Raw genomic sequence first — 13,329 nt, 5'->3', positions numbered from 1 at the left:
TCAAGATCAAGCTTTAGAAGACTTATAGATAAGAATCTTGTAACTGTAGTTGACAGGCTTAGCTAGTCTTTTTTATTTTTTGATTTTTGATGTAATAATAGGACCGTAGACCGGAACCTTGGCGGAATGGAACCTCGACCGGCTCTCCACCTCAGTATACTCCATCACTATTTCTACTTCTGAACTACACGTGGCCTGATTCCTTTATAGCCAAGGATATGTAGGCAGCTCAGATACCAGGGCTCAGTCACATTTCCTTTTCTCTTAGTTTTGGTCTCCCTAAATAAGGGTGTGACCAAAAAACCTGTCTAGTCGTTCTTTGTCTAAAATACTTTATATTTTCAGTCAAAGAGGGACAGTTGTAGACATGTGATTTTTGACCCTCCCCAAGATTTTTCATATTTTTGCACGTAAATATTTAATTTAGGTCTAATATAGCTATCTCAACTAATTTCGACTCTTTTACTTTATTTTATTACAAGAAAATGAAAATTACAAAAAATAGTTTCATTAGTGTTTTGTAGTCATTTTTATTCTTGAAAAATACCAAAAATAGTTTTGTTTTAACGGTCAGTCTTATTTTAATAGTTATTTTACTTAAGTAGATTAATTAATAAATGAGATCGTATTTTTAGTCTCGTTCGTGGGAAAAGAATAAAATTTGGGCTCAAACAACCCATTTTTAAGCCTAATTTTCGGACCTAGTCCATAATTCCCAAGCCCATAATTCTTAGGCCCATACCCCCTAACCTTAAAAAACCCTATAAAACAAACAATACACAAGACCCTAAGAGAAAAATAGACAAACAATAACGTCTAAGAGGACCTAAGACCACAATCAGCCGTTTTGACAAAAAAATGAGGACACAAAAATTCTGACCTCGAGCCTAGACATATACACAAAAAGCAGTGCCGTTCACAAGGAACCCCACTCCCCTGATCGATCATTTTCTTCTATAAAGAAGAAGTAGCCATTTTCGATGGTGGCTGCTGAAGCAAAAACAGCAGCCTTCATCACCAAAACCATCCGTAAACAGTGGCTCAAACACTACTTTTTTCGCCGAGAAACAGTCTTGAAGCAGTCCCAAAAAATAGTTCAGCCGAGATTTGAGGTTGTTGGCGAGGGTGCCATTTGTAGTTTTCTGTCAGAGTTCCTATTGCAATGCTTGTTTTCAGTTTGGAGTCGACTGGGAGGAGTTCGTCGTTGTACTGGTTTACATCAATTTTTAGTTAAACTGAGGTCCAATTTCTCTTCCTTCTTACAAACTTGTTTTCCTTAGTTTGCTGCAGAGTGAAGGACTTTATGAAAGGTTCTGTTGTTTGATTTTATTGTTTGCGTGTTAATATATTCTTAATAGAGTAGTTGCTATGTTGAATCAATGTTTCTTTAATTTAGAACGTGAAAATGAATTGGTTTGAGTTGCTGTGTTTAGTTAGAATAATTAACATCAAAACAATACTTCAATCTTCTTCTTTCCTTTTTTTTCCACGGTGATGTGCATGTTTGCTTTCCTTTATTAATTAATTATTATGGAGATTGACTGTTAGTTAAAGTTGATATCTAATATAGCATGTTATGAATCAATGTTTTTTAAAAAAAAATTAAATTTGTGTTTTATGCACTGTTAGCCTAAACATCCGTTATTGTTAAAATTGGCAATTAATTTATTATGATGTGTTAAGTTGTATTGACAGTATAGTGCCCCATAATCACAGGCCTTTAAGGCATAATCTCAAAAGTAGTTTAGTAAAATTCATAAACCTCGTAGTTTGCTTTAGGCGCGCTATAATAAAATATTATAGCTATGGGTACGGTTCCCGTGACGTAGTTGCGATTTGTAATTACTAAAATCCGGGTGTACATTTCATATGACCCGATTCTAATTTTTAACAAGGTTAAATAGAACGTGTTGTAAACCGTGGGTGCATTTCATGTAGCGTGGCTGACGATGTGTTCTAAATAACCTTGAATTTTCCTAAAGAATATTAAAAGCGGTTTTAAAGTTAAAATATGCACATAGGCTCAAAAGTGTTCTAAAATCAGATAATTAGGCCAATAATAATAGTTGAGCGACCCTGCTAGAACCCGGGAATACCTAACACCTTCTCCCGGTTTAACAAAATTCCTTACCCGGATTTCTATATTCGTAGACCGTAATTAGAGTCAATCTTCCTCGATTCAGGGTTTTAAACCGGTGACTTGGGATACCATAAATTATCCCAAGTGGCGATTCTGAATTTTAAATAAAATAATCCCGTATTGACTATCACTTAAATTGGAAAAAACTCCCTTATACCCTTGTGGTGTAGTAAAAAGGAGCCCACCTGGAGAACAAAGGGAAACATCTCAAGTATCAAGGAAAAATAGTGCGAATGTTGGTAATCAAGCACCCACTTGGAGAATAAAGGGAAAACAACAATATTCAAAGGAAGACAACAATAGGAGCCCACCTGGAGAACAAAGGGAAACAGTTCAAGTCTCAAGGAAAAACAGTGCGAATGTTGGTAATCATGCACCCACATGGAGAACAAAGGGAAATCAACAATGTTCAAAGGAAGATAGTAATCAGGAGCCCACCTGGAGAACAAAGGGAAACAATTCAAGTCTCAAGGAAAAATAGTGCGAATGTTGGTAATTAGGCACCCACCTGGAGAACAAAGGGAAATCAACAATGTTCAAAGGAAGACATCAATCAGGAGCCCTCCTGGAGAACAAAGGGAAACAGTTCAAGTCTCAAGGAAAAACAGTGCGAATGTTGGTAATCAAGCACCCACTTGGAGAACAAAGGGAAAGCAGCAATGTTCAAAGGAAGACAGCAATCAGGAGCCTACCTGGAGAACAAAGAACAACAGTTCAAGTCTTAAGGAAAACAGTGACAATGTTGGTAATCGGTCACCCACCTGGAGAACAAAGGAAAAACAGCAATGTTCAAAGGAAGACAGCAATCAGGAGTCCACTTGGAGAACAAAGGGAAACAATTCAAGTCTCAAGTAAAATCAGTGTGAATGTTGGTAATCATGCACCCATATGGAGAACAAAGGGAAAACAACAATGTTCAAAGGAATACATCAATCAGGAGCTCACCTAGAGAACAAAGGGAAACAATTCAAGTCTCAAGAAAAAATAGTGCGAATATTGGTAATCAGGCACCCACCTGGAGAAAAAAGGAAGAGTAGCAATGTTCAAAGTAAGACAACAATCAGGAGCCCACCTAGAGAACAAAGGGAAACAATTCAAGTCTTAAGGAAAAACAGTGCGAATGTCGGTAATCAGGCACCCACCTGAAGAACAAAGGGAAAACAACAATGTTTAAAGGAAGACAATAATCAGGAGCCCACTTGGAGAACAAAGGGAAACAGTTCAAGTCTCAAGGAAAAACAATGCGAATGTTGGTAATCAGGCACCCACATGGAGAACAAAGGAAAAGAAACAATGTTCAAAGGAAGATAGCAATCAGGAGCCCACCTGGAGAACAAAGGAAAACAGTTCAAGTGTCAAGGAAAAATAGTGCGAATGTTGGTAATTAGGCACCCACCTGGAGAACAAAGGGAAAGCAACAATGTTCAAAGGAAGACAACAATCAGGAGCCCACCTGGAGAACAAAGGGAAACAGTTCAAGTCTCAAGGAAAAACAATGCGAATGTTGGTAATTAGGCACCCACCTGGAGAACAAAGGGAAAGCAGCAATGTTCAAAGGAAGACAGCATTCAGGAGCCTACCTGGAGAACAAAGGGCAACAGTTCTGGTCTTAAGGAAAACAGTGAGAATGTTGGTAATCGGTCACCCACCTGGAGAACAAAGGAAAAACATCAATGTTCAAAGGAAGACAATAATCAGGAGCCCACCTGGAGAACAAAGGGAAATAATTCAAGTCTCAAGGAAAAACAGTGTGAATATTGGTAATCATGCACCCATCTGGAGAACAAAGGGAAAACAACAATGTTCAAAGGAAGACATCAATCAGGAGCCTACCTGAAGAACAAAGGGAAATGATTCAAGTCTCAAGGAAAAACAGTGAGAATATTGGTAATCAAGCACTCACCTGGAGAACAAAGGGAAAGTAACAATGTTCAAAGTAAGACAACAATCAGGAGCCCACCTAGAGAACAAAGGGAAACAATTCAAGTCTCAAGGAAAAACAGTGCGAATGTCGGTAATCAGGCACCCACCTGGAGAACAAAGGGAAAGAAACAATGTTCAAGTGAAGACAACAATCAGGAGCCCACCCGGAGAACAAAGGGAAACAGTTCAAGTCTCAAGGAAAAATAGTGCGAATGTTGGTAATCAGGCACCCAACTGGAGAACAAAGGGAAAGCGGCAATGTTCAAAGGAAGACACCAATAAGGAGCCCACCTGGAGAACAAAGGGAAGCAGTTCATGTCTCAAGGAAAAATAGTGCGAATGTTGGTAATTGGTCACCCACCTGGAGAACAAAGGAAAAGCAGCAATGTTCAAAGGAAGACAACAATCAGGAGCCTACCTAGAGAACAAAGGGAAACAGTTCAAGTCTCAAGGAAAAATAGTGCAAATGTGGTAATCAGGCACCCACCTGGAGAACAAAGGGAAAGCAGCAATGTTCAAAGGAAGACAACAACCAGGAGTCCACCTGGAGAAAAAAGGGAAACTATTCAAGTCTCAAGGAAAAACAATGCGAATGTTGGTAATCAGACACCCACCTGGAGAACAAAGGGAAATCAGCAAAGTTCAAAGAAAGACGATTCAAGTTCAGCAATTAGGCGTCCACCTGAAAAACAAAGGGAAACAAGTCAAGTTTTGAGAAAAAGCAGTGCAAGTGTTGGGAATCAGGCACCCACCTGGAGAACAAAGGGAAAGCAGCAATGTTAAAAGGAAGATGGTTCAAGTTCAGCAATCAAGCGTCCACCTAGAGAACAAGGAAAGCAGTTCAAATTTCATAGGAAGGCAAGAGAAACAGTTCAAGGTTAGCAATCAGGCGCCCACCTGGAGAATAAGGGAAATTAGTCCAAGTTTCAAAGGAAGATAGTTTGAGTATTGGCAATCAGGCGCCTACTTGGAGAATAAGGGAATTCACTTCAGAATGCAATTCAAGTCAACAACAAAAGAAGCTCGTGGCAAGAATGCCAGTCGACAGTCTGAGATGATCAACAGAAGTTAGTCACAATCCAAAAAAAAAGAAAAAGAATAAATGAATCCAAACGCAGAAGTTGATGAAAGATGTGAGGAACTCAAGACATGGCTGAGGTCACAAGCACTGCATGTCTGATCTTGATCCGAAAAAGCTGAAGAAGAATAAACTAGCCCTACAGCTAGCAAGCATCAATGTGCAAATCTAAAGTCTGCATGAAGAACCATTCAAGACTCAAGATCAAGCTTCAGAAGACTTATAGATAGGAATCTTGTAACTCATAGTTAACAGGCTTAGTTAGTCTTTTTCATTTTGATTTTGATGTAATAACAGGACCGCAGACCGGAATCTCGACGGAACAGCACCTCGATCGACTCTCCACCTCGGCATACTCCATTATCTCACTCACTTCTTAACTACACGTGGCCTGATTCCTTTATAGAAAAGGATATGTAGGCAGCTCAGATACCAGGGCTCGGTCACATTCCCCTTTCTTTTAGCTTTTGGTCTCTTTAAATAAGGGTCGGGGTCAAAAAGCCCGTCTAGTCGTTCTTTGTCTCAAAATACTTCGTGTTTCCAGTCAAAGAGGGGCAGCTGTAGACATGTGATTTTTGACCCTCCCCAAGATTTTTTATATTTTAGCATGTAAATATTTAGTTTAGACCTAATATCTTTATTTCAAATAATTTTGACTCTATTACTTTATTTCGTCACAAAAAAATAAAAATTACAAAAATATTTTAGTTTACATATCTTTCATAAATTTAATTAAAAAAATACAAAAATAGTACCTCATTTTTATCTTTATATAATCTGGAAAATAAAAAATATAATAGTTTTATGTTTTAATATAGTTTAGTTTAATTAATTAGGATTAGTTTTTGCATTGTGTAGTATTTTTATTTTATATGAAAGAGAGTTAATTAAGGTGTTAAACCACAATTTTAAGAGTTTTAGAGCTCAATTCTTGGCTCAATTCGGATTAGCCCATTAAGCCCAATACCCAATACCCATTAAGCTAACCCTAGGGACCCTTCTAGACTCTTCTTTGGAATAAAAAATAAATAAAAAGATCCTAAGGACCTAAGAGCAATTAGAAAAAGAATACACAAAAATATAAACCTAGATTCTAGACTCCAAAAAGGAGGGGCATCAGCAGCGCCACATAACAAAAAAAAAAAACCCCTTGAACTGGTCTTCTTCTTCGCCCCCCATCAAAAGACCAGAGCAAGAAACCAAGAACCCCCCAACGATCTCATCTTTTTCATGAAGATTTAACATCACAAAACCCTAGAATCTAGCTCTATCTCCATATCAGTCGCTGCCGCCTTCACTCCTACTGTCTACGACCACTCAAGTTCGCCGACATCCTCCCCGTCGAGACTTCTTCCTCTCGAACTAAAACACACGCACACGCCGAAGCAACATAGAAGCAAATACAGTGAACAAAAAAAGGGTTGAAAACAGTGAGGAGCCCAAAAGCTCGTTTAACATTCTTTTTCAGCGAGTCTCGAGTTTTTTTGGCTGAGTTTCGGTGACTGAGCTTCGATGACTGTTCTGCTGGTTCCTTCTCAAGGTTGAATCCATCTTGGAGCTCATTTGTGAGATCTGTTCGGTGCTAGATATTGAAATTTCTGAGTTCGTCGAGGTCCGGTGCGTCGAGGTCGTCTACTGTAGCTCTGGCCGGATTTTTCTTGTTCATTGTTTTCAAAAACATATTGCTATATAAAGGTCCATCTCTCTTCTCTTTGTCTTACTGATTTAGTTGACTTAGAGTGATCTTTCCTTTATGGTTGAATATGTTCAATTTATGGTATTGTCACCTAAATCTATCCGATTTTGATGTGAATAACTGAAATTTTATTTGGTTTCGTGATCGTTTCATTGATCTTACACTATTGCTGTCTCTATTCTCTTTTTGTTCCCCTTCAAAACTTGGAGCTTATTCCCTTTAGCTTGCCTTGTGGTGAGAAAGAGCTTGAACTAATGTTTTGGTGAAATGAAAATTGTTCTTCTGAAATATGGGAAAAGGGATATTCAGTTCATTGTCCTAGATAGTCATGTGAGACATTTTGAACGTATCTTTTATTGACATAGTATTCACATTCAGAAACACATAAGGATACTATTGTTTTTATGTCACTGCTTTATTATTTGGTCCGCTAGTAGCATGCCTAGGCCGTCAGCACGTGGGCAGGCAAATGTTTAGGCACGTAATTAAATCATCGCAGCTGCGAGCATGGTTCCCGTAGCGTAGTTTTGATACCTAATTAGTTTTAAATATAGACATCCTTAGTTGAATGCTTTTTCCTTTAATAAATTGAGGTGTGCCATCCAACCACTTAGTCTATGGCCCTCACATTGATATCTTAACTAGTGTAAAATGCCTTGAACTCTCGTAGTTTACTTTAGGTGCATTAATTAAATAAATTGTCATAGCTATGAGTATGGTTCCCGTGACGTAGTTGTGATGCTTAATTTCTAAAATCCAGGGGTACATTTATGTGACTCGACCACAATTTAAGTTTCATAAATAAACACATTGAGGATCGTGGGTACGGTTCCTGTAACATGATTTGCAAATGTGTCATCAATAATTAGTTGTACAACAATTGGATTATTAAAAGCGGGTTTTTAAAAAAAGTTTAAAAATGTACATAGGTCTCAAAGATGTTTTAAAATCAAATAAATAGGCCAATAATAACAATTGAGCAACCGTGCTAAAACCACGGAACTCGGGAATGGCTAACACCTTCTCTCGGGTTAACAGAATTCCTTACCCGGATTTCTATGTTTCGCGGACTATAAAACTGAGTCAATCTTTCCTCGATTTGTGATTTAAACTGGTGACTTGGGACACCATAAATTACCCCAAGTTGTGACTATGAATTTTAAATAAAATAATTCCGTTTTGATTGTCACTTAAATTGGAAAAAACTCCCTTATACCCCTTCCGGGGGTAGTAAAAAGGAGGTGTAACAAAGCTCAACCCAGAAAAATGCACGGTCGGGGTTGGCTCTAGCAAATTTCTCGGCTTCATGGTATCCAATCGAGGAATTGAGATCAACCCCGACAAAATCAAAGTTATCGAGGACATCACAATAGTAGTCATCGTAAAGGCTGTGTAGAGATTAACAAGGCACATAGATGCCCTTGGGAGATCCATCTCGAGGTCCTACGATAAGAACAATGGATTCTCTTTGTTGCTGAAGATGAAGAATAAGTTTACATGGACTCCGGAATGCCAACAGGCCTTGGAGGAGCTTAAACAGTACTTGTCGAACTACTTCACACGCCGAGTGCAGACGAATAACTTTACTTGTATCTGGCAGTATCGGAGATAGCGGTAAGTGGAGTCCTAATCCGAGAAGAACAAGGTACACAATTCCCTATCTTTTATGTTAGTCGGACCTTAGGTGAGGCCGAAACTAGGTATCCCCATTTAAAAAAATTAGTGCTCGCTTTGATAAGCGCCTCTAGAAAACTAAAACCATACTTTCAAAGTCATCCCATATGTGTCGTAACAAGCTATCCTCTTTGAAATAATTTGCATAAGCCCGAGCTTTTGGGACGATTGGCCAAATGGGTCGTAGAAATCAGCGGGTGCGCTATTGAGTATCGACCCCAAACAACCATCAATTCTCAAATTTTGGCAGACTTCATGGCTGACTTTACACCGGCCCTGGTACCTGAGGTTGAAAGAGAATTATTAGTTAACTCGGGTACATCTTCGAGAATCTGGACCCTCTTTATAGACGGTGCTTCGAGCGTAAAGGGGTCCGAACTCGGCATCGTGCTAAAACCACCCATAAGTAACGTGGTTAAACAATCTATTTGAATTGTAAAATTGACTGACAACAAGGACGAATATGAGACCAAATGGCAGGTCTTGAACTAGCAAAGGCTTGGGAGCAGAGGTGATCGAAGCTAAAAGCGACTCCCTCCTCGTTGTGAATTAGGTTAACGGAACCTTTGAAGTTCGAGAGGAACAAATGCAAAGATACCTGGATAAGCTACAAGTAACTTTACACCGATTCAAGGAATGGACTTTGCAACATGTGCCTCGAGATCAAAATAGCAAAACCGATGCCCTTGCAAACCTAGGGTCATCAGTTGAAGACAACGAACTCAATTCGGGGGTTGTTGTACAACTCATGAGGTCGGTGGTCGAAGAAGTCCATGTCGAGATAACCTCCACAAGTTTGTCTTGGGATTGGAGAAACAAATCATAAAGTATTTGAAGAACGAAAATCTTCCCTCAGACTTAAAAGAATCGAAAATACAAAAGAAGCACGATTCACCTTGTCTGAAGACGGGACCTTGTTCAGAAGGAAGTTTGATGGTCCCTTAGCAATATATTTAGGACCGGGAGATACCGAATATGTTCTAAGGGAAGTCCACGAGGGCACTTGCAAAAATCATTCCGGTGCCGAATCATTGGTCCACAAAATAATCAAAGCCGGATACTACAGGATCGACATGGAGAAAGATGCGAAAGAGTTTGTTTGAAAACGTGATAAGTGCCAAAAACATGCATAAATGATTCATCAACCCGGGTAGCTACTCCATTTGGTCTTGTCCCCATGGCCGTTTATGAAGTGGGGAATGGAAATCGTTGGTCCTCTTCCATGAACCCCAGGTAAGGCTCCATTTATTTTATTTATGACTAATTATTTCTCTAAGTGGGTTGAAGCACATGCTTTCGAGAAAGTCAGGTAGAAGGAAGTCATCGACTTCATTTGGGATCACATCATATGTCGATTGGGGATGGCTTCCGAAATTGTATGCTATAATGGAAAGCAGTTCATTGGCAGCAAGGTGACTAAATTTCTCGAATATCACAAGATCAAAAGAATCCTATCAACATCTTATCATCCCAGTAGAAATGGACAAGCCGAATCGATCAACAAAACCATCATCCAAAACCTTAAGAAGAGGCTAACCGATGCAAAAAGAAAGTGGAAGGAAATTCTACCCGAGGTTCTTTGGGCATACCGTACAACATCAAAGTCTAGTACTGGGGCTACCCCTTTCTCATTAGTTTATGGTGCCGAAGCTCTGATACCGGTCGAGGTTGAAGAATCGAGTATCAGGTTCCAATATGCAACAGAAGAATCAAATAACAAGGATATGAATACGAGCCTAGAATTATTAGATAAAAGATGTGAAGCCACCCTCGTCTGATTGGCCGCCCAAAAAATAATGGATCGAGAGATACTACAATCGAAGAGCCAATATTCGATATTTCAACATTGGGTATCTGGTACTAAGGAAAATCACCCTCAACACCCAAAATCCGAATGAAGGGAAATTGGGCCCAAACTAAGAAGGACCGTACCGGATTCTCGAAGTCACCAGAAAAGGATCCTACAAACTCAGGATGATGGATGGAGAAAAATTACCGAGCAATTGGAACGTATCTCACCTAAAATGATATTACTACTAAGGTACGATCATTTCTATTTCTTTTTGTTTTAAACTAACACTTGTAGGTGGTCAACAAGAAACAACGATGGATTTATCGGCATGAAGTCTTTAGGTCAAAAAGCATGCGTTGCACTCTTTTTTCCTTAGACCGATTTTGTCTCAAATGGGTCCGGTGAGGTTTTTAATGAGGCAATAGTGGATCATGCTAACTTAGAATCAAAGGTAGATCACGAATCGGTATCAAAGACTGTGTTTGCAGTATCCGAGATTTCTCTTCAATCAACCCCAAATACCGGGGAGGGGGGGATTACCCTCGGATATCGAATTGTTCTAGCAAGGAAATTATTTCGAAATAGAAGGGTGTTGATAGGTAGGATCTATTGTAAGGGCCAAACGGTTAAAACAAACTGTGCCTACATAGATTCCTCGATCCGTGACATAAAACATGTACGCATGTGTGACTATTTTTGACAAGAATAAAGAGGTGTACTTTCATTGCAACTATCTTATGTCTTGGAAAAATTTCCACTTTACAATCCCATACTTTCGATCGCTTAAGAAAAGGCTCACGGGCTAATTATAATCAATGTTCGGACGGTCGCTCTCTCACTCCGGGACTATCATTTGGAAACCGACTTCGAAATAGATTGAGTTATTAAAAAATCGGGGATGCAAGACCTATTAGGAAACCCTCGAATATTAAAGGCCACGACCATATCCACTCGGGGACTGTTATCTTAGGTAAGCCTGGATAACTGGATGAAGCAAGCCGATTGATCTACACCCAAAATTAAAAGTCCACTGCCATATTAGCACGACTTAGAGACGTTTAAAACCGTAACAAAAATAGGCCTTAAAAATTTACATAACCAGTTCTAAAGGCTAACCCTTGGCAAAAACTATATTTTGAAATCACTTATTTTGGGAGAAAGTTCCTGATGACACCAAATCCAAAACGCCTCAAAACTAAACAATGTGAAGGCATGATTTGTTCAAACTTATACAACTTAAGTTGTCTTGTTCTAAGAGACTCTGACCTTTGTGAATACAAGAAATGAAACAAAGGAAAAGTTTGAGAGTCGAAAAAGGTAGAAAGCCTCGAAAAAGATAAAAAAGAAAGCAAAAATAAAAGGCCTAGTAGCCTGGTCTTCGTCAGAGCATCATCTCCATTCTCAGGATCTTCGCCATCTTTGGATCCGCTTAGGCTCTCGGAGTCTTCCTCAAGAAAGGCCAGCTTCCAAGCTCTGTCTCCTCTGCTTTGGCAATCTCGAGTTCAGCCACAACATCAAAACCTTGAGCCTAAACCTCATCGAGGGCTGCCCTTCGAGCTTGCCATTTCGCATCATCCACCATACTCCTGGCCTTTTCCTAGATGGTGTAGACGTCAACCTTAAATTGGGCCACTTTAGCAGTAGCTTTAGTGTTGTCCATGTCCACCTCAAATTTGGCCACCTCGAGTTCGTTGGCCAAGTTTTCCTTATTAGAGACGGCCAAATCCAGTTAGGACTGAAGCTCCTCAATTTTCATGGCCTGCACTAAGGTTTTCTCCTTTGCAGCCCGAAGTTGAGACTCGACCGACTCCAGCTCTGCTTGGACGACCTCTTTTTTTGAAGCTAAGATATCCATACACCCCTTGAACTTTTCATCTTCGACTCGTATGTCATCTATTTGTCTCTGAAGGTCCTTGATCTATTCGAGCCTCTATCGAACCTACCGAATTGGATCTTTAGTTATTGTCTACAACTCATCTTCACTATTGTAAAGCACTCGTAATACCTGCTCAGCCATCTCAGCATGCTCATTTTGAGCTGTTACCAAATCTACCTGAAGCTTCTTACTAAGAAGCTTGTATGTATCACTTTTCTCAATGAGGTCCCAAACCTCAGCCTTATGCTCCTCCCGGATTCGAAGGAAGGCCTCGTGATACAACGCCGAAGCCTACAAATAAGGAAGAAAATATTAGAATTATCTACAATTCAAAGATTAAAAAATATAATGAAATCTCCCTTTAAGTTACCTGATTCAATGTGTGCTGGGCCTTGTTTAATAGACAAGAAACTTCTACCGCATCCATCGCGGCTTGGTCCTCTTTGGTCACCAAGCATCTCAGGTAGCTAGCAATCCCCACGTGGGGAGAGAAGACCCAGACATACTCTAGGATAGTAAGCACTATGGTACACCTACGATCAAGGTTAGCAATGGGGGTCGGGAACTGGTCCACTAGTTTTGCGCTCGATGAAGACCTAGCGACGTCTGGTGACAATGTTTTCTTCGGCACCAAAAGTCACCAAGCTCGATGATATCTCCTAAAGCTTCAAACTCTACCCCATCCAGGAAGCCGTGGATGTCAACTTGCCCCTGAAGACCCTCGCAAGAGCGACCTACCAAGTTAGCGGCCTCGCAGATCGTGGCGTCCAAAATTGAAGGGACTCGGAGATATCAATCACTCTGAGATCATCCCTCGGGACATCTTCAACTATTCAAGAAGCCTCACCTCCGGTTCCTTCCTCTATCATCTCAGTTTAAGACGGAGTGGACTCGATTTTTTCTAGCTCTAGAACTTCGACCGAAGCTCCCTCGCCAATTTCCTCCAGTTCGGGAGGCTTTTATGTCGAAGCACCAACCCGAGCATGGTCTACCAGCTGGGAGTTGTCTTGTTCCTTCTCTTCTTCGGACTTATCCCTCAATCAGCGTATTGAGTCCAAAGGCATAGTAACGGCACTCCCCTTGGGCATGCGAGATCTCCTCGCCGGTCTTTTCTTCTCTGGGCCCGGGGAACTCGGAGCCTCTTTCCTCT

This window comes from Nicotiana sylvestris, chromosome 9 (assembly GCF_000393655.2).
Source record: "Nicotiana sylvestris chromosome 9, ASM39365v2, whole genome shotgun sequence".
In the NCBI taxonomy this organism is placed as follows: Eukaryota; Viridiplantae; Streptophyta; class Magnoliopsida; order Solanales; family Solanaceae; genus Nicotiana; species Nicotiana sylvestris.
Note: the sequence above shows the minus strand (reverse complement) of the source record.